The sequence below is a fragment of the Rutilus rutilus genome (genome assembly GCF_951802725.1).
Source record: "Rutilus rutilus genome assembly, chromosome: 1".
NCBI lineage: Eukaryota > Metazoa > Chordata > Actinopteri > Cypriniformes > Leuciscidae > Rutilus > Rutilus rutilus.
In genome coordinates, this window is record NC_140209.1 from 56,632,040 (window position 1) to 56,654,534 (window position 22,495).

A 22,495-nucleotide genomic window follows, 5' to 3' on the forward strand; every position below is an offset into this window, starting at 1 on the left:
GCGAGTTTCGGAAGGGAGTGATTCAGATTTCTCTCGGCACAGCTACTAGAAGACAGACGGGTTGCTCACGTCACATCTACGTCGTCAAGCTCAGTTTGAGTCTGCGCAGTACGCTCGACCCCCAGGAAGTGAGTGCTTCTAATTGACTTTACTTGTCTCCGTTGAATCCAATGGGGTTGCTGTGTCCAGTTTATATACTGTCTATGGGTCAATCCAGCAGCCTAAAAGCGTACCACCCCCGGGGGCCGCCATTGGCTAACGAGCCATCACCTGCTGTTAGCATTCCATTGACTCCCATTCATTTTGGCATCACTTTGACAGCGAATAACTTTACATCTGAGACGTTTAAAGACTCCATTTGTCCATTATTTATTTCTAAAGAAACACGAAAATGTATAAAAGGCTCCATTACCTTGTAGCTTCCGTTATGGCCCCTTAGAAGCAGTTTTTGTAAAAATAGGCTAACAATTGCATCATAACCACGCGACTCTCTGGAAATTACCGTATAGACAGGAGGAGAAGCTCACAGTCAATTGGGGGGACGTGGAGGCATAAAGTCAAGGGAGAAGCCCATAGAGAGTCATAAAGTTGCTCCTGCTCCTAGCTCATGGACAGCTCCTACTCACACTCTGTTTTCTGCAAGTTAGATTTCTCTTGGCACAGCTACTAGAAGACTTACAACGGTCAGACAGGTTGCTCACGTCACATCTACGCCATCAAGCTCAGTTTGAGTCTGCGCAGTACGCTCAGCCATCAGGAAGTGAGTGCTTCTAATTTGCTTCACTTTTCTCTGTTGAAATCTATGGGGTCGCTGTGTCCATTTCTTATACTGTCTATGGTCAATCAGTGGAAGAAAATGGAGGAAGAACGTGATTCAGCTGCGAACACAGTCCAAAATCAGCCACAGGATCAAGAGCACCCGTGGCCGTACCTTAGCGAATTCTTTTCTTTTAGTGGTAAAAGCATGTTTAGTGGATTGTTTAAAAAATGTTGCATACTGGCATTAGATAGTAGTCTTATAGTTTGATAAATAAATACAATTAAATACAAACAGTTCTAAAGCAGGATAAAACCTTGTATGTGGTTCATTCACTTCATGATTTTAGAGATTAAAAGCTTAAACAAGAATCTCTAGTTTACATTATTGCTGTTACTTTTACTTCTTTAATACTCAAGTACAATTTTAATGTGGTACTTTTTTACTTTTACTCGAGTACGATTCTGGCCAGATACTTTTACTTTTAATTGAGTAAAATTTTCCCTCAGTACTTGTACTTTCACTTGAGTAACATTTTTGAGTACTTTTTACACCTCTGGTTGTTTAAATTGCTGTTTATAATATTTGAGAAGAAAGTCTGTCTAGCTTTGCCTAGTTCCATATTGAAAGCATGAAGGCTGTCTTTGTAGATGTTATAATGGACTACAAGTTTTGTCTTCCGCCACATGCGCTCTGCTTTTCTGCATTGTCTTTTCATATTTTGCACTGCTGTTGAGTTTCTCCAAGGTGCCTTTTGTCTGCCACTCTTCTTCCTGACTTTCACAGGAGCAATATCATCAATTACACCTTTGACTTTTGAGTTAAAAGAATCAAGGAGAAAATCAACAGAGTCTGCAGATATGCTTGGTGTTAAGGATATAGCCTTCATAAATAGTACACTAGTGTTCTCATTTAAGCATCTCTTCTTGACAGACACAGATCTAGCTTCAGTGGCAGGAGAGATCAATATATCAAAGAAAATACAGAAATGATCAGACAGTGCTACATCCTTAATAACAATCGATGAAATGTTTAGACCCTTACTGATAAGTAAATCTAGAGTGTGTCCACGATTGTGTTTGGGTCCATGAACATGCTGAGTCAGATCAAAAGTTTTTAAAACAGTATTGATTTCTTTTGCCATTTTGGTTTCTGCACTATCTATGTGGATGTTTAAATCTCCAGCAATGGCAAAACAGTCAAACTCTGATGTAATTATCGATACTAGTTCTGTAAAGTCCTCAGCAAAGGTTGGAGAGTATTTTGGTGGCCTGTAAATAATGATAAGTAAAATGCGTGGAGCACCTTTTAACACAATACCCAGATATTCGAAAGACAAGTAATTCCCAAATGATTTTTGCTTACATTGATAGATATCTTTAAAAAGAGCAGCTAGACCCCCACCTCTCTTAACAGCTCTGCAGACACTCATAAAAGTAAAGTTAGGAGGGGCTGTTTCATTGAGGATTGTTGCACTGTAGCTGTCTTCTAGCCAGGTTTCATTTAGAAGAATAAAATCCAGATTGTTTGTGGTTATTAAGTCGTTGACTAGAAGTGATTTATTTTTAAGTGAGCGGATGTTTAAGAGTCCTAACTTCACAGTCTTACTTTTCCCCACAGCAATCTTAGTTTGACGTGTAAGAGGCACCAGATTAGTTAGGTTTGCTGTACGGCTATTGAAGGCCTTAGACTTTCTATCTTGTAATAGAACAGCAATAGAGGAAGATACAGGCACACTGGGTTCCCGCTTGTTCTGTAAACATTTGAGAAAGTTTCTGTTTTCAAAACGGGGACCCGACACACATCACTGAGAGCTGGTATCTGGTAGAGAGCTGGAATAGATGTGTAGTCTTTTTATTTGAAATGTTAAATACCAGTTTGATGTAGCATGATTGATGTGCACTCCTGACACAAATAAATAAATTACTGTCATTGTAACATTTTGTATTGTAAAACCATCAGCCATATCACGCTGTAGCCCAAGAATGGTAGCCCATGAAGCTAAGCAGGGTTGAGTCTGGTCAGTACCTGGATGGGCGACCTCCTGGGAAAACTAGGTTGCTGCTGGAAGAGATGTTAGTGAGGCCGACAGGGGGTGCTCACCCTGTGGTCTGTGTGTGGCCTAACGCCCCAGTATAGTGACGGGGACACTATGCTGTCAAAGAGCACCGTCCTTCAGATGAGACGGTTAAACCGAGGCCCTGACTCTCTGGGGTCATTAAAAATCCCAGGATGTCCTTCGAAAAAGAGTAGGGGTGTAACCCCGACATATCCTGGCCAAATTTGCCCATTGGCCTCTGTCCATCCTAATCATCCCCATACACTGATTGGCTTCTTCACTCTGTCTCCTCTCCACCAATAAGCTGGTGTGTGGTGGGCGTTCTGGCGCAATATGGCTTAAGTAAAGACCAAATGTTTGCTTCTGTCATGCTCATTTTGCAATCTAGCTAGTTTTGTCAGCTGGTGAAATGGTGGTGTTGTGTGACGTTGTTCTATGGCAGGGGTGCCCAATCCTGCTCCTGCCGATCGACTGTCCTGCACAGTTCATCTCCAACCCTAATCAAACACACCTGAAGCAACCAATTAACGTCTTCAGGATCACTTGAAAATTAAAGGCAGGTGTGTTTGATTAGGGTTGGAGATGAACTGTGCAGGACAGTCGATCGGCAGGAGCAGGATTGGGCACCCCTGTTCTATGGTGTGTTAAGGGCAGGTTTTAGGCTAGCGCTGCGGAACGACTGGCCTGACTGTGAAAACCCAACTTTATTTTGGCCTTGGTCCTTGAGGTCCGAGGCTATTGGCCTCACCCGGCACACTGTTAGCCCTGGCTCACACTGGCCCGACAGTGGAAAAGCTGCTAATCTGTCTGTGCTGAGGGGCTAAATGGGTCTATAACTCATTTATTCAGCTGTAATGATGTGCAACACAAACAGATCCAGTTCTTTGTGTGATAAATGGGTGAATCTCCCTTTACTTATGGATAGAGGAGGGAAATAGGAGGTCTCAAGTGAAAGACTGCCAGGAAAATTACAGGAAATATGTTTTGTAGCTAAGGCCATAAGATGTACTCATTGTTGTTGAGTGAGTCTCATCTGATATCCTTATCACATTGGATGGTAATTTAGAAGAGTGATTGTGAGCATAAGCTATGGTGATTGGTATAATGGTGAAATTTGATAAAACTATTGGCCCATTAAATTTTATCGCTCACATTTGATGTTGATTTTAATGGTTTTAAGTGAGTCTGCTCTGGAACTACAATAGTGCTTACCGTTCTTAATGGGTCTTTTTGGGGTTTAACAGCGTTTAATGTATGTTAAGCAAAGCTTTGGCCAAAGGAAAATCACAATCCATCTCTTTTTTTTTTCTTTTTCTTTTTTTTTCATGAAAAAGGCCATAAAAGTACAAGAGTATTTTTGAAAGTATTCCACATGTCTCATGCTCTATATTTCAAGTCAATATTTCTTTATCAATTCATTTGATGAACAGACAGAAATTTAAGCTGTTATTTAGAGATTGATAGCCTTTTATGCATATATATTTAAAAGAGCAAAACGTTTTCATTCCACATTTTTTGAGTGACCTATTTCTTTAATACATTGAGATCATGTTCAATTTGTAAATAATTAGTGATTAATCTAACCAACCTGGTCTAGTAATGACTCTCTTTGCTTCTGTTTTGTTTAGCACTAAACGGTTTCTCTTTACATAATGGCTTTGTTCTCGAATGCATAAGAATCGAGTTCTCAGCTCTGGCTTTGAAGATCTCAGTGCCTGTGTGTCCGTGAGACTGACAGTGTGGAGAATTAAATATATGTTCTGGAGGCCGCTGTCAAGTTCCATTGTGTTCCCAAGCCGCTAATCCATTCATACCATTCTGCTGGGGATGTAATTGGACGTTAAAAATGTGACTTATAATCCATGGCTGGGATGTGCGAGTATTGACCACTGTTGGTGTTACTTTCATGACTAAATGTCAGGCACTATCAATGTCTGATGCTGGAGCCCCGGGGTCTCGTGATCTTAAGTGTCTCTCAAAGATCTGAAAGCCCCATCTCCTATGTTTTTACCTATCATATCAAGGTCAAAGCTATTATTTTTGCAGACGTGGGGTAATACATTTTTTTATTTTATCGAGACTTTTTAAAAATCCATTGCATGAAGCCAAATATCCTAATGGACTGTTCTGTTGCAGCGTTTCACCAGATTTAGGGATTCTGGAAAGAAAAACTGGATGGATTTTAAAGGCTTTTTTTTTCCAGGGTGCAAAGCAAACAGGCTTGTTAAAATGGTCTGTAATATCCTATAATATGTCCAAACTGGATTATTAAAGGATTAGTTAATTCAGAAATTAAAAATCTGTTATTGTATGCTCACCCTTGTGTTGCTCCAAAACCATTTGACTTTCTTTCTTCCACAGAACTCAAAAGGAGAACATTTTCCATGGTCCTTTCAATGGAAAAGTCACGCAGTTCGAAAGCCGTATTATGACTCATGCATTACATTCCAGATCATTTAATTTCATATGATATCTCTGTGTGATGGACTGAAATCTAAGTTGTTATTTAATGAAAAGCTCGCCCTCCAGTTTACCATTATAAATGGATTGTAACAAAGTTGTAACACTGGCATCTGGATCAATAGGACAATTAATAAAACAAAAATAAAACAGACAAACATTAATTTGGCAGATTTAATCCAACGTGAGAGTGTCATGGTGCGTTGAAGTCCTCCTGGGAATATATAACTATATACAGGGAATATATACAGTTAAACTGTAGTGTGTTATTCAATATTACATTAAAATTGTATATATTTTAAAATACTAAATTGCAGCTTCATCATTACAGTTGTGTAATTATAAATATATTTAAGACATAAAAGTTTCAATTGAAATTACATTAATGTATATTTTAGTTTACCATAAATGCTTGTAAGTACATTCAGCAGTAACTTCAACCATATTTCAAAGACAATAGCAGTAATTATGAAATTACATATACATATGTCATACTTAAGAAGGCCAAAAAGCACTCTAAAGTTAATCTAATTGCATATTTAAACTATAGTACTTTTTCCTTTAATTGCAACTATGCAATTGAGTTTCTAAAAACATTACATGCGGTTCACTTTTGAGTATGCATTTGCATGTTTATTATTTGTAATTCGTTTCATTCGTCTTTAAAAGTATGCCACCCCTTTTCGCAAGGGTGGGATATAATTATATAGGGTGGGATATAATTAGCTTATTTAGCTCAAAACAGGATCAAATCCATCAGGTTGTTCAGTGATACAGATTTGTTGTGTCCAATATGTCATATAATGCTATGGCAGAACTGTTTCATACACTAAAATATCTTGAAGACACTCATGGATTACAGTTAATGTTAAAATCAACTGACTCTGAAAATGTGATGCAGTCCACTTGGACAGGATGAAGTGACATACGCTGACCACACAGTACCAGTTAAACACGTTTCCACTTTCCTCTCATTTTCAAACCTAATCTCTCCTTAAGAGAGCATAGGTAATTGATTTCATTTGTGCAACACAAGCTAATATTCCATCACTGCTAGCCCTGACCTTTGGAGTGTGAAGCACTTAGCTGCGCTAATTCCAGCGCCATTAGAGAGGCATTCTCTTCAAAAAACCGCCTTCTGCCACAAGGCAATAATGGGTTATATGCTTAGCCTGTTAAATGAGGTGTAAAATGAAATGGCACATGATTTGTTTTTCATACTTAAAGCTATTTCTTAAGCAGCAGACAGCCATGTTTGCTAAATGAATCAACATTAACTTGGTTCTACAGTCAGGGCTTGATATTGATTCGGTTTAATACAAATTTGTAGATTAATCAAAAACAAAGGTTTAGATATCGATTTCAATATTTAGATGATAGCCAGGGCTGTTTTTCAAACTTATTTGTTTAAACTCAACATAGGTAAAGAAAAGTAGCAATGTACAAGTTTTTATTTTATTTTTTATCTACAGTCAGGGGTTGGGGTAAAATCAATACTGATTACCAGGGCCCCAAGGGGAGAGAGGGCCCTTGAAAAGTCTGGAATATATTTTATTTTACCTGGATATTTTCATTTACTAATTAAATTTCATAATGAATGTCAGATGAAATGTAAAGTTAGTGTAGTGGCTGAATAACTTGGTTGATTGACTGACTACATTTTGTATACCAAAAAGTAAAGACTATCTAAGGTCTCACGGTCCCACCCCTTGCTAATGTGCCAAATGGTTTAGTCCATCTGCACGCATTTTGTTTATGTTAGTTAGTTGAGCATCTCGTGGAGTGCAAACTTCAGCTGTAGAAATGTCTTTCTCAAAGAATGCCAAATCAGGCCACCAAAAAAGAAAGGAAAGACAGGAGAAGGAAAGAAAACAAAATGAGGGATATGGGGGCCCATCAGGACTGCCTATGCATAGGGCCCCCGCTGTTCCACATTGTATCATAGGCAATGATGTTTTCAGAAATAAGTTCATGTTGCATGAGCAAACTGCTTTAAAGCTTGAAAGACACGAGGCGCTGTTTGCATGATACCGGTTTCAACAAAAAAAAACCGGAAAACTTTTTATACGTTTTATTCATTCATTTACACATGGCGTTTGGGGCCTGAAAACGCAATTTTTTGAAAACGGGTTTTGTTTGCACGACATCGTTTACAACAAAAAACTGAAAACTTTGAATGCGTTTTATCCATTAATTTACACGACAACGCCGTTAAGGGCCTGAAAACGCAAACTTTCGAAAACGGGTTTCAAAGTGCACGTTTTTGAAAACGAAAAACCAAATCATCTCCGTGTAAACTACAAAAACATGAATCTGTGAAAATGGTGACATCATGCATGTTATGTGTTCAGTCTATAGGCGCCTAGTGTTTCTTTACAAACTGACATCGCCAACTACTGGCCTGGCATGAATAACACAGCACTTTTAGTCATTTTCACGGATCCGTGTGAAAGGGAAAAATGTTTCTGTTTTTAGTACATTGTTGTCATGTATGAACGCTCTGATGACATCATGCTCCAATCTGTTGTTTAAAAATACACAATTCATACATACACTGGCTTGAATATAACTCTTCTGTGATGAGCATGTTTAAAAGTCTCATCTTTTTTACCTTTTACCTAAAAATCATTAGATTTTTGAAAATAATGATGAAGAAGTGCATTTCTTTTCAAAGCATGAATACAGTGAGAACATTTCTAAGGCTATGTTCACACTGTCAGTCCAAATCCAATTATTTGTGCATCCGACTGGAATCTGATCTAAAAATGACTGACTGTTTCAAAACATTTCTCCGTTATATTGTCATTTTCTGCTCTTCCGGCACTTTGCAACAACACAACCTTGTTTCTGCAGCAACTTTCAGCATGTTTCCTATAACAACGTCTGACGTTTACGGATTTGCGTAGCGTGAGAAAGTCAAATAAACCACCAGAAATCCGATCAGAGCAGTCAGAGTGAAACGGATTTCCAGAAATGTGATTTGAATAAGATTTCAAACCACATATGAATGTAGCTTGAAACGGATTTGTAAAAACTAAGATTTTTTTTTAGATCAACTTAAAAAAATTACTTCAATTGGTAACACCTAAAGAAATTAAGTTTTCTCAACTTAAATTATCACGTTTTTCACGATATAATGTGATAATTTAAGTTGAGAAAACTTAATTTCTTTAGGTGTTACCAATTGAAGTAATTTTTTTAAGTTGATCCAACTGTTCACTTTTTATAGTGTATCTCACAATTCTGACTTTTTTAAAACATTTGCGAGTTTATATCTCGCAATTCTGACATTATATCATGTAATTCTGACTTTATATCATGCAATTCTGACTTTATATCTCGCAATTCTGAGAAAAAAAGTCAGAATTGCAAGATGTAAACTCGTAATTGTGAGATAAAATGTTGCAATTATCTTTTAAAATGTTTTATTCTGTGGCTGAAACAAGCTTCCACATAAATCTGATCTGCTTTCAATCGGATATGCACAAAAATCTGATTTGGACTAAACAAGGCTTGAGAACTTTACACTTTGTTTTAAACTATTTGTATGTCTTTGTCTTTATCGTGGACACTGTATGTCATTGACCCATGTTAATGCACAATTGATTATGGACTATTTTTACCACAAAGTCATTGCATAATTTAAAGAATAAAGTGTTCCCATAATGATAGTATAGCTTTGTAGATTTTAATGTGTACTTTTGACAGACTGATTATAGTGTTGTGTGTTCTGACAGGCTACTCCCAGCTTTAACTAATTGTAGGCTTTTGTGTAAAAATGTGTTTATTTTATCCCTGTGCTTCTCTTCAGTCCCAAGGGAAACATTAAGTTGTCTCCATATACTGTAATATTTTGTAGTGTTTCTTCTTCTTCTTCTTCTTCTTCTTCTTCTTCTTCTTCTTCTTCTTCTTCTTATTATTATTAGTGAGGGGTCAATAGTTTCTCTACACAGATATCAGGAACGCTGGGTTCCTGCCAGTACTTGGTTCCCAAATCAATATCTCCTGTCAATCTATTATTTATTTATTTTTTATTAGTTTTTGATGTCAAACCTAAAAGCACTAAAAACCTTAACCAGCAATCAATACCGTAAATGACAAGGCCACAATACCAAGAGCAGAGAACAAAGATTTAAAAGCCATCATTTCTCCAGGCTACGCATTTTGTTTTAATTTGTTTAACACATATGTCAGGCTGCAGGATGAGGTGTTCAATTCCAGAAGAGCGATGGCAGTTTGATAGCCATTCTCTCACATGAGACGCTCTGACATGTGCGAAAAGATTAAAAAAATACTCAGATAATACTCACTGATGTTGAGAGAAAGCACACTCTCCTTTATTAGATATCGCATTTAATATAGAATGTGGTAGCTGACTTAGTGGTTAAATATATGAGCTAGTAAACAAATGTATCTACAGTAGGATTGAACCCCAGAAAGGGGAATTCATGAGCTACCACCTGTGTGCTTTTGAGTACACAATGCAAATGTCACAATTTGTGTGCACTGGGAGTATTTATTCAGTACACACAAGTTAACAAGAGAAATAAATGAGACACAGGTGATATTAATATGCAATCATGGAAACAATCGAGGACATAATCAGCAACCAAGGGCTGCATCTATAATCGCATACTTCAATTCAGTATATAGTAGGAGAAAAACAGATACATTTACAGTACTCATAAAAGAATAGGCAAAAAGTACCTGGATGACCTACTACTTCTGGTGAGATTCTTAAATGTGCATATGACAGACACTTTTCTATCCCATGAGGCCACGGGAGAGGATTTGTGAATGGCAGTAAAGCAATACAACTGACGCTGGTAGGTCACATTATAATGACAATATGGCGAATGTAGTACTTCCAGATTACATTTATACTGCCCACACCTATATATAGAACATGCTTTTTTAACAGTTGTGAAATAATTACTTGTTCAAAATAAGTACCTACTCAAGAGAGTATGTGATTTCGGACGCAACCATGGAAACCACAACTAAAAAGATCAGGGAAACAGGAACTAAAGGAAAAGGAACAGAATTTCAAAATAAAAGAACTTGGGTCAAATATAGACAAACCCAACCGTTGGGTTAAAAAAAATTATTAAAAATGTAATCCAACGGTTGGGTTTGTCCATAATTAACCCAAATTTGTGTTGAAACAACGCAGCATTTTTTAGAGTGTTGCTTTGGTAAGAATTGGCTGCAAAATGACTATAAATGTGTATAGAAGTACAGTTCTTTCACCAATTCACCATAAAGTAGTTTTCATGTATACTATGTTGTATTTCTCTGTCTTACGTGGCAACTCAGTCATGACAAGATGGACTTTTAATAAAACTTGCCTGCCTATGTAGTAGAAAGGCATTTTTGTTTTAATTGGTGCTAGAGAAAATGGACAACAGGCTGTGGCCTTTCCTTTTCCCAAAAGGAAGGGAAACTTCAACACTCGTAATGCACTGGGCTCGATCCAACTGTCAGTGAGTGGGGATACAAAAATGCAGAATTGAGATCTGTAGTTTGACACTGGATGATGTGTTTTACTGGCTTTTGCAGTGACACAGAGAAAAAGGAGACATTGCTCACTTACATATAGCTACTGTCATTGCAAAACTGGAACACACTTTAGGTCTGACACAGGCCTCCAGCAATGAAACAGCAAATAATCTATTAATGATGGTGTGAGACTCAAGCGTGACTGACAGCAGTAATTACAGTGAGGCCTGTTTAATGTGCCGTGTGAACTGGAGGTGTGTGTTCAGCGCTGGCCCAGACGGGGCGGAGCTTTCTCCGTAAGCTGTCATCGCCGGGAAAAGTGAGAGGTGATGATAGGCTGAGATAGAAAGCTAATAAAAGCCCAGACGGAGATAATGTCAAGTTTGCTTGCTAACACCACAAGGGGATCTTAACAAAGGAAGGGAACCACAGACGCGTCTGAACGAGGGAGTGTCTCTCATATTTTTTTAGAATATACCTGTAAGAAACACTCTAAAGGGCAAACTATTGTTCAGAGGAATTCTATCAGAACTCTCACATTACAGCTGCATATAGCCTGTGTTTAGACTTAATGTAAATTTGTGTGTAATGATGATGTAATTGAATTCATTCAATTGCATATATGTTATCAGCTTTAACCCCTTAAGTGTAAAAATTATATATATGAAGAGTTCAGATGCAAAAGCCTCTAAGTGCCATCTGAAATTTTCTTCTAGAATGATCATTTTTATCTAGCTCATATATTTAAGTTCTTAAATAGTTTTAAATATGTTATGGCTGTGGTGATGTAAAATGCGGTGACACTTAAAACTTGTGATTTAGTGTCAATACATCAAAATAAGTGTACGTCTTTAAAGCATCAATGATTGAAAATTTACTTTAAAGTAAAACTTTAATTTAACATGATTACAAAGTGCAGTTTAAAAAATGTGTACTTAAGTGTGTCAAAAACAGCCAGTGTCTCTCTTTAAGTGAACTTAAGTGGCCCTTTATTTCATTAATATTATATTATCTGCAAGTACAGTTTCTTTTTAAAGTATACTATTTTAGCTTTGTAGAACACTACAAGTGCACATTAAATAACATTAAGATAAAAGATAAAACACAATTGCGTATAACAACATGACATAATTTAAACTTCTCAGCGGCTCTGATAATAGTTTAATGATTTCTGGCCAAAGTATTAAACCCTTGGAATTAAACGGTGCCATGGGGGTTCCGGGCCCACTGCACCGTCTGGCTCTCAATCACTCACAAAATGCCAGATGAGAGCTTCATTGTGGGTTAGAACCACTAGAAAAGGATTTTTTTCTTTCTTTTCTGGGATGAGACCTTATTGACGAGCCTTGAACCATAACTGAGAGAAATCATGTTTTTAATGCAACCAATGCATGGCTACACCTGTAGAAAATTGAAGTCTCTCTGTTATGTTCTCCATCATATACACACACAATATTGCCAGAGCGGTCCCCTGACATTCCTATTGCTGCAGATATGAGTTCTGGCACAAATATTTTACAACAAAAGGCTTGGCCGTGTTCTCAAATGCATCATAAAAGCGCATCATGTCCAGCAAAAGAACATAAACAAATAAGGACACATTGGGTCTGCTAGTTGAGTTGCAAAGGCATGTTTTAGAGCTTAAAGGGATACTTCACCTCTGGAAAGATGAATGTGTATTTAAAATGGGTCATTTATGTAGAAGAAATGTGAATTTTTTTTTTGAATTTGGAGCTTTCAAGACTGAGAAAAGCCAGAAAATGTATTTTTGGCTTATGTGGATGAAAGACAACAACTCCCAGAATGCACTTGCTTCGCTGCCCTAGGAGGCCACTCCCAAGCCACACCTACTGGTAAGAGAGCGCAGTTAAACAAAAAGACTAGGCTACTAGTGATTGTCCGTGACGAGTCTGCCCGGGATTTCGAGATCGCCCAAAATGTCCGGGATTCGGCTTTTGCGTTCTACAGTCGCCATTCATTATGTTTACTGTGGCGAGCAGGACGAGGCTGAGGGGCGCGGGAGAACGGCGCGAGGCCGGTGGCGTGATTACTGATGAGCGACACCTGTGAGACGCACCGGTCTCGTATCTCTCACGGAGGAGCGGGAATTTTCTTAGCAATGTTAAAACGCACATCAACCGATCACTTGTTTAGCGTTCATGTAAACAATACATTCAGATTCACCAATCGGAATGAATTCAGTTAGAGTGAAACAAAAGGTGTGCATGTAAACAATGAATGGCGGCTGCAGAAAGCAAAAGCCGAATCCCGGACATTTTGGACGATCTCAATGGCCGGACATGTCCGGGAAAAAGAGGATGGTAACCACTACTACTCAGCTTTCTCCACAGAACAAGAGCCTGCTAGCTTAGCTTCCAAAAAAAGATGGCTGACACTGTTTGTACATTCTGTGAGTGAGATCCCACCCCCTGTGGGCGGGTTGAAAACATGCGGGACAGCCCCTACTACTGGCTGTAGTCTTTAGCCTCTGGCCAAAAAATCCTCCGATGGCGCAAAATGAAGATTTTTGCGTCATCGGAGGATTTTTTTCCAGACAAAAAATACATAAATCTCTTGTCTCAGGGGGACATGAGGGAGGAAAGCACGGTAATTCGAAAATACTACAGGTTTTCTACTAATACAAAGCTTAATACTAAATCCTGAAGTATCCCTTTAAGGACTACCTTTGTAAAAAAAAAAAAAAAAAAGAAGCACAAGTATTAACTTGTACTTCAAATCTTTAAAATATGGAAGCTTGTTTATAGAAAAACAATAATAAAAATTAATAAAATAAAAAAGGTAATTGTTTAGGTAATTGTTAAACGTAATAATTAACTTTTTTTATATACTGACTTTTATATAAAAAATATATATATTTTTTTTATTTAAACTCACAATAGTGAGATATATACTAGCAATTGTGAGAAAAAAAGGCAGAATTGCAAGGTAAAACGTTGCAATTATCTTTTAAATAGTTTTATTCCGTGGCGGAAACAAACTTCAATATAAAAGCATATTTTTAATCAAACCTGTACTTATTCAGTATTACTGAATATTAAATGCACCTAAAGAGAGTACATTCATGCCTGTTATTTAGACACACTTAATTAGACATATAAATAGTGCACTTTGTAAAAATGTCAAATTATACGTTTTTTTAAAAAGTAATTTTTAAACCATGCTTTAATAATCGTTTGTTGTGCTTTAGAGGACACTTATTTTTGATGTGTAAATATATACTTAAGTCCTCCTTAAGTAGGTCAAAGTAAAGCACTCTTAAGTTTAACTAATTGGATTTAATAGAAATTTAAACAATAATAGATTTTTTTTCATTTCCATTTAATTGTAAATAACATGTTTGACACATTATATTCATAACACTTAAGTATATTCTTTCTTAGTATATTAACAGTATGATTTTCTTTTTCACAAGGGATGTAAACTGTAATGGCTAGACCAATCAGACACACAAATGATTTAATCTCCAGAACATTGTGTGCATGGTTATTACTGTTCTGTCTTTTGTATTGTCTACCGTTTTATGCATGCTTTATGATAGAACCACCTGTTAATGTAGCCCGACCTACAGTATACCATGATTGGTATCTAGGAATTTGTATTTTGATTATCTAAATAATCATGTATATTATGTTGGTACCTATGCAACATATTAGTATTACAAGAATATTTCATAGTTTCTGCCTCAACACCCAATCCAGCTGAACATGCAAATGAGTCAGCTTCCAAACAAAGGAACTATTCCCTTTGGAAAACTGCACCTTTCTCATAAACTTAAAAGCCAAAACAAAGCTCTCTTTCTTCCTTTTGTCTCCTGGCTTCTGTGCGCGTGGGACCAGAAACCTGATCCGACCATGAAGTTGCGGGCCGGCAGCCGTCAACACATCAAGCCATGTGCAAGTTCCTCGACCATAACAGAGTCAAACTAATAGGGCAAGTTCGTCATAATTTCTTCATTCAACCTTCATCGGCTCATGGAACCATCAAAACCTTCTTCAGAGATTTGACAGACTGCTTCAACTGCAAAGATCTTGCAAGTATCGTACATTTAACTAAACAGAGTTGTAGGATAAGTGGTAAATCCCTCTTAATAAGGTGCTTGAAATAAGAGACTGATGGTTCTTTCATGTTGTTGAATGTCAAATGACTCTTTTCACAGCTTCATTGCTCTGTCCTGTTCCGTTTACATCACTTTAACTTTTCCAAGTCCCATGTATGTGTGATTTTTGTGCATGTGTTGGTTAAGATTAGTTATGTTTTCATGATTTAGTCAATACAACTTGTGTAAAATCAACGCTATCTCACGACCAATTCGTACGAATTCGTACGAGTGATAAAAAGGTGGCTAATCGTAATCGTACGAATTTGTACGATTTGTCTAAACCCACGTGATGGGTAGGTTTAGGGGCGGGGTCAGGGGTAGGCCATTCGTATGAATTCATACGAATCGGGCAATTCGTAAAATATGTACGATTTAGCAAAAATCTTACTAATTCGTACGAGTGAGGTCATATGAATTCGTACGAATTAACCACCTCGTAGAATTTGTATGATTTGTATGATCAGGCTGGTAAAATACATATGAGTTCCCTGGTTCTGATACTGCCTGCAGATTAATGTCCCTTAAATGATTCCTGATCTTGCTACACGCTCTAATCGCTGTACATGCTAAGAAAGAATTATGGCCATGAAAAATACCCTTTCTGAGAGTTGATAGACAACCAAAACTGAGTGTTCACTGGATGAACAGGTTAATTGATGGTAATGTTAATTCTGTTCCATCAAGTTAATTTGATTAACTGATCCAAAAATTTATAATTAATCAAAACGAGTCATGATTAATTATTAATATTTCCCCTTTGAGCTAATTTGCTAGCCTGGTAATACCAAACTCTGCTACTTCGCTTTGCTTCGTAGACAGAGTCTGGAAGGGCGTAATAGAAAAGCGTTTTCTTTGTCTTCTTGTCTGAAGTTTAAAATCATTGGTTACCCGTAAGCCAATCACATTACGTTTGGTTAAGAAGTGTGTTAATGCGCCGACACAGCCGCATTGAACTTCAACTGTAATGATGCGAAAACAAAACCATCGAGCGAAATACCGGACTGAACATGGCTGTGAACGACTTTTGCAGATTATGTGAAGTAAAACTACGCATCCACGGTACAATCAGCGTCTACGTCACGGCTCTGAGCCCGCCCTCTGTTCGTTGATTGGCCGGCTGTTTTGAGGCCGGAGGAAAACTGAAAGACAGGTCGATATCTCAGACTGAGTACAGAAGCGAACTGAAATTGAGCGGAAGTAGTCAGGCTACTAATTTGCTACAGAACGCTAAAAGCTATGGGAAGCATTACTTTTAAAGCATATATTTGTATTGTACTATATGCACACCTACAGTATATGACTGTAATCTTTCACATTTAGCACAGTTTTTCTATCCTGTGACTCATTTTGGGATTGTGACATACTAACTCACTAAGAAATTCTTCAATATATTTTTTCTAAAATATAAAGTCCAATATGAAGCTTTTTTTCAAGCATCTCTACGATCTTGCTAATTGGGGTCTCTGAAGCATCACTTCATCTGCCATTTCTTGCTTCCTCTCTGTCCCTTTCATTCTTTGTGAGAAGTCACTCTGTCCAAAGAGGGTTCCAGACTTGTGCACAACTGGGACTGAGAGCCAATTCTGCTCAGCAAAACCCGTTTTACTGAAAATCTGAACCTGGACCACATCTGCTGTGAATTACATTCAGTTTTCTAAAAGACAAATAGCTGAATTACTAGGGGAATAAAGTACAATAATAAAGGAAATTGTGTTTTGCAATAATAAAACAAAGCCTGTTTAAAAAACCAGGCCAATTTATTTGAATGGCAATTCATTTTATACCATTATTTTCATTATAGTTTAGCATGTTTTCTTCCTCAAAATTCCATTACCTAATGAGCAAAAATCTCCTTCATCAAAATACTTAATTATCATGAAAATATCACAAGGCAAAAATAAATAAATCTTGGTCTAGGAATAGGATGTATTTTCTTAATGCAAAAGAAAACGTCTCGGTTACGGATGTAACCCTCGTTCCCTGAGTGGGAACGGAGACGTTACGTCGGATGACGACGATTGGGGTTTCGCTTAGAAGCCTATCACCTTCGAGTATATAAAATGAGCCAATGGCAATGAAATGCCATGGGTCTGCGGAATTTGCATAGCGTAACTCCGCCCGCCGCAGGGGGTATATAAGGAAGTACGCTGCACAATGCAGACATGCCTTCGCTGAGGAGCCGAGACTGGCCCCAGGCGTTTTTCAGCGGTACAGCGGAAGTGGCAGGAAGACGTAACGTCTCCGTTCCCACTCAGGGAACGAGGGTTACATCCGTAACCGAGACGTTCCCTTTCGTGGTCACTCCGAGTTACGTCGGATGACGACGATTGGGGTTCCAGTCTAATCACGCCACCTCGGCTGTCTTCCAGTGCCCTGCGTAAGTCTGAGCTCCCTGTTGTGAGACTAGCACGAACGAAGGAGTCCTACTTAACACAGGGATACCAAGGTACACTGGGAAGCATATCTCCAGAGAGAAATATGCAATCATGCCCAGCCATTGATGGGGGGGACTTAGAATACACATATGACCCAGAGGGAAGCATATGGAGAATCACTGGGGAGTCCAGCCGCAGGTGGAATTTTAAACCCCAGGGTTGGCAAGGTGGCTTGCCAAGGGAAAGACACACGCTCACAAGGAGACTTACAGTGGAATACACATGTGGGGGTCGCCCAGAGGGGGGACCATGCACATGGAGGCACCTAGTCAAGCGCAAAAGCTGCGTTATGGCAGATTGGCATAACTCAGGCGTTGACGTCACCAGTGCTGGAGGAAACTCAGAGCTTATCAGACTCACCTGAGAAGAAAATCGCACGTATCCCGTCCGTGGAGAGGAATGGCGAGCAAGCGAAGACACCTGAGCAGAATCTAGCACCGGCTGGTTGAAGCGAGTACATGAGAAGAAACTGGCTCTACGCGGAGATTATAGAATCTCGCGAATGTGTTGGGTGTCGCCCAGCCTGCAGCTCTACAAATGTCTGTTAGCGAGGCGCCATGCGCTAGAGCCCAAGAGGAAGCGACACTACGTGTGGAGTGGGCTTTCACACCAAGGGGGCACGGACGACCTTGCTGCTGGTATGCCAAAGCAATGGTATCCACTATCCAGTGAGATAACCTTTGCTTTGAGAGAGCCTTTCCCTTCAGCTTCCCACCATGACAGACAAAGAGCTGGTCTGAGGTCCTGAAACACCGCGTTCTGTCTACGTAAGCACGGAGGGCGCGTACTGGACAGAGCAGTGCCAAGGCTGGGTCTGCCTCCTCCAAGGGCAGCGCTTGCAGGTTCACTACCTGGTCTCGAAAGGGTGTGGTAGGAACCTTGGGCACATATCCAAGCCGGGGTCTCAGGATCACGTGAGAGTCAGCCGGCCCGAATTCCAGGCACGCTTCGTCAACCGAAAATGCCTGCAGGTCCCCTACCCTCTTGATGGAGGCCAATGCAACCAGGAGCGCTGTCTTCATTGACAAGAACTTAAGCTCCACTGATTGCAAAGGCTCAAAGGGAGCACTCTGCAGGGCAGTTAGAACCACTGAGAGGTCCCAAGAGGGAACGAGGGGAGGACGAGGAGGATTTAGTCTCCTCGCTCCCCTCAGGAACCTGACGATCAGGTCGTGCTTTCCCAGAGACTTACCTTCAACTGCTTCGTGATGTGCGGCAATGGCGGCAACATACACTTTCAGGGTGGAGGGAGACAGCCTTCGCTCCAACCCTTCTTGCAGGAAGGAAAGCACGACACTGATCGGGCATTTCGTGGGTTCTTGATGTTTAGAAGAACACCAGTTGACGAAGAGGTTCCACTTCAACGCATAGGCATGTCTCGTGGACGATGCTCTAGCGGAAGTGATGGTAGCCACCACCGCAGGTGGTAGGGTACTCAAACCTGCCTCGTCCCGTCCAGGAGCCACACGTGGAGGTTCCAAAGATCGGGACGAGGGTGCCATAAGGTGCCCCGTCCCTGAGAAAGGAGGTCCTTCCTCAGAGGAATTGGCCAGGGAGGTGCTGTCGCGAGGAGTACTAGTTCGGAGAACCAGGTCCGGTTGGGCCAATACGGGGCAACCAAAATGACCTGCTCCTCGTCCTCCCTGATCTTGCGCAAGGTCTGCGCAAGAAGGCTCACTGGGGGAAACGCATACTTGCGTAGGCCCCGCGGCCAGCTGTGCGCCAGTGCATCCGTGCCGAGCGTGCCCTCGGTCAGGGAATAAAACAGGTCGCAATGGGACGAGTCGTGGGAGGCAAACAGGTCTACCTGTGCGTCGCCGAACTGATCCCAAATCAGCTGAACCGTCCGGGGATGGAGTCGCCATTCTCCAGCGAGAGGCCGAACTCGAGACAGCTCGTCGGCCGCCTGGTTCAGGTGTCCCGGGATATAAATGGCTCGAAGCGACCTCAGATGCTTCTGACTCCATATGAGGAGGTGGCGAGCGAGTTGCGACATACGGCGGGAGCGTAGACCACCTTGATGGTTGATGTACGCTACTGTTGCGGTATTGTCTGATCGGACTAGTACGTGCTGACCCCTGAGCAGCGCATGGAAGCGGTGCAGGGCGAGACGTACAGCCAGCAACTCGAGGCAATTGACATGCCAAAGGCGCTGGGGTCCTGTCCAGGAGCCCGCGGCAGCATGACCATTGCACATGGCGCCCCAGCCCGTGTTGGAGGCATCTGTTGATACAACAACATGCCGGGAAACTCGTTCTAAGGGCACTCCGGCCCGTAGAAAACTGAGGTTCGCCCACGGGGTGAAGGTCTGACGGCAGGCTGGAGTCACTGGGACTTGGAGCGTGCCGTGTTGCCATGCCCACCTCGGGACTCGATCGCGAAGCCAAAGCTGAAGCGGTCTCATATGAAGCAATCCCAGCGGCGTTACTGCGGCTGCGGATGCCATATGCCCCAGGAGCCTCTGAAAAAGTTTCAGTGGAACCGCACTCTTGCCCTCGAACTGACGAAGACAAGTCAGCAGTGACTGCGCGCGCTCGCTCGTAAGCTGCGCGCACATGGCGACCGAGTCGATCTCCATACCGAGAAAAGAGATCCTCTGCACGGGGCAGAGTTTGCTCTTCTCCCAGTTGACCCGAAGGCCCAGACGGACTAGGTGCCGGAGCACTAGGTCCCTGTGTTCGCAAACCTGGTCTCGAGAGTGAGCTAGGATCAGCCAGTCGTCGAGATAGTTCAGGATGCGAACCCCGTGTTCCCGGAGGGGAACAAGGGCTGCCTCGACGACCTTCGTAAAGACGCGAGGGGACAGGGCTAGCCCGAAAGGGAGAACCGCGTACTGGTATGCCTGCCCTTCGAAAGCAAACCGTAGAAACGGTCTGTGTCGAGGTAAAATGGAGACATGGAAGTAGGCGTCCTTCAGGTCGATCGCTGCAAACCAATCCTGCGGCCGCACACACTGGAGGATGTGTTTGGCCGTGAGCATCTTGAATGGCAGCCTGTGAAGGGAGCGGTTCAAGACGCGCAGGTCGAGGATTGGCCGTAACCCACCGGACTTCTTGGGTACAATGAAGTAAGGGCTGTAGAAGCCGGACTTCATTTCGGCTGGAGGGACAATCTCGATCGCACCCTTCGCCAGCAGGGTGGCGACCTCCGCTCTCATGACAGGGGCATTGCCACCGACCATAGTGAAGCGGACTCCCCTGAAGCGGGGAGGAGATCTCGCGAACTGAATCGCGTAGCCGAGCCTGATGGTTCTCGCGACCCAGCGGGACAGACTGGGAAGCTCTAGCCAGGCCTCCAGAAAGTGCACCAGCGGGGTCATACGAACCACAGACGTACCGTCGGTGGGGCAGCGAGGCGGAATGACCGGCACCGGCGAGGGTGGCATAGCGGCCCTGTGCGGGGGCACGGTCATTAACCGCGTCCTGCCAGAGGAGGCCAGGGGAGGGCGCGCGTCCCACGGGGGCGTGCTCTGGCAGGGGTCTGGCGACAGAGGGGGATGAGAGGAGCGTGGCCCGTGGGCGGCGCGTGCTGTCATCCCACACCTCTGGGACAGAGGAGGGCGGCAGTGGCGGGACCCGAGGGTGGCGCGCACTGCGGCCCTCGGACTCTGTCGGCTCAGGATTGGGGAATTCAATTCTGTCTTCAACCACATCAAAGTACTGCTCGTCGTTGGACGAGCAGCGGGGAGTGGAGAACAAAAGATTCTCCCCCGGCCCTCCACCGGGGGAAGGAGTGGCCCTGCTACCAACTCCTGGGACAGAATTGAAGCCAACCCTGAGCAGCCCGTCTCAGGAGCGCCGCTCGGCCTGGCGTTTAGCGGGCGGCGGGGCTGGAGAGGGCTGTGGCGCCTGCCTGCGGCTCCCTCCACAACGCGGCCCGGGTGAAGGTTGCTGCTGGGGCCGTGCGGGAGGGGCGGCCGCGGGAGGGCGCCCTCGGCGGCGAGCAGGCTGAGGATTCTGTGCCGACGGCTGAGCAGCAGAGCGTCGGGGCAGAATGTGCTTGATAGCCTCAGTCTGCTTCTGGGCGGTCGAGAACTGTTGGGCAAAATCCTCGACCGCACCGCCGAAAAGGCCGGCCTGGGATATGGGAGCATCCAGCAGACGAGTCCGCTCGGGCTCACACATATCAGCCAGGTTCAGCCAGAGATGTCTCTCCTGGACCACAGCTGTGGACATCACCAAACCCAGGGAGCGCGCGGTCACCTTCGTCGCTCGGAGAGCGAGGTCGGTGGCGGCGCGCAGCTCATCAACGAGCCCTGGGTCTGTCCTGCCCTCGTGCATGTCACGAAGCATCTGGGCCTGGTAGACCTGCAGAATGGCCATGGCATGCAAAGAGGCAGCTGCCTGTCCCACCGCACTGTAAGACTTCGCCACGAGAGTGGACGAGAATCCACAGGCTTTGGACGGGTGCTTAGGATCACCACGTGATGAAGCGCCTGCCGGACACAGCTGCATCGCGACAGAACGTTCAACCGTGGGAATCCCAGTGTACCCACAAGCATTAGCTCTATCGAGGGGAGGAAAGGCGGAGAAAGCCGACGAACGATCGCGGGAAGACATGGGAGCCTTCCAGGACCGCGTGACTTCCTCATGCACTTCCGGGAAGAATGGTATTGGGGTTGGGCGGCGACGAATGTCAGCGGCCGCTCCCAAAAACCAATCATCCAGCCGCGAGCGCACTGGATCGGGCGGCGGGGACCACTCGAGCCCAATGGCCGCGGCTGCCCGGGAAAGCATGGCAGTCAGCTCGGGATCAGACTCGGGCAATGCTGGCACGCCCGAGGGCGGCAACACAGCCGAATCCTCACTTCCCGAGGACTCATGCCCACCTTGTGATGCAGTGATCGACATTGCATCCTCCTGTGGAACGCCAAACGAAACGGCGGTTTCGATTTGCACGCTCGCGGGTACCAATGCTGAAGAGGGGTGTGTGGACCGTGGACGTATCGGCGGTTTGTCCCACACAGATACCCTCAGGTCACCCTGGCCACCAGCCGAAGTACAGCCTCTCGGGGAGACCGTAGATCGGGGTGTGGATGAGGGGACTCTCGCTCTGATGAGCTCATTGAGTCTCGACCGCAGCATGGAGATGGTCATGTTCCCGCAATGAGAACATGAATCATCCACAAACGCTGCTTCAGCGTGATCAACGCCCAAACACGCTAA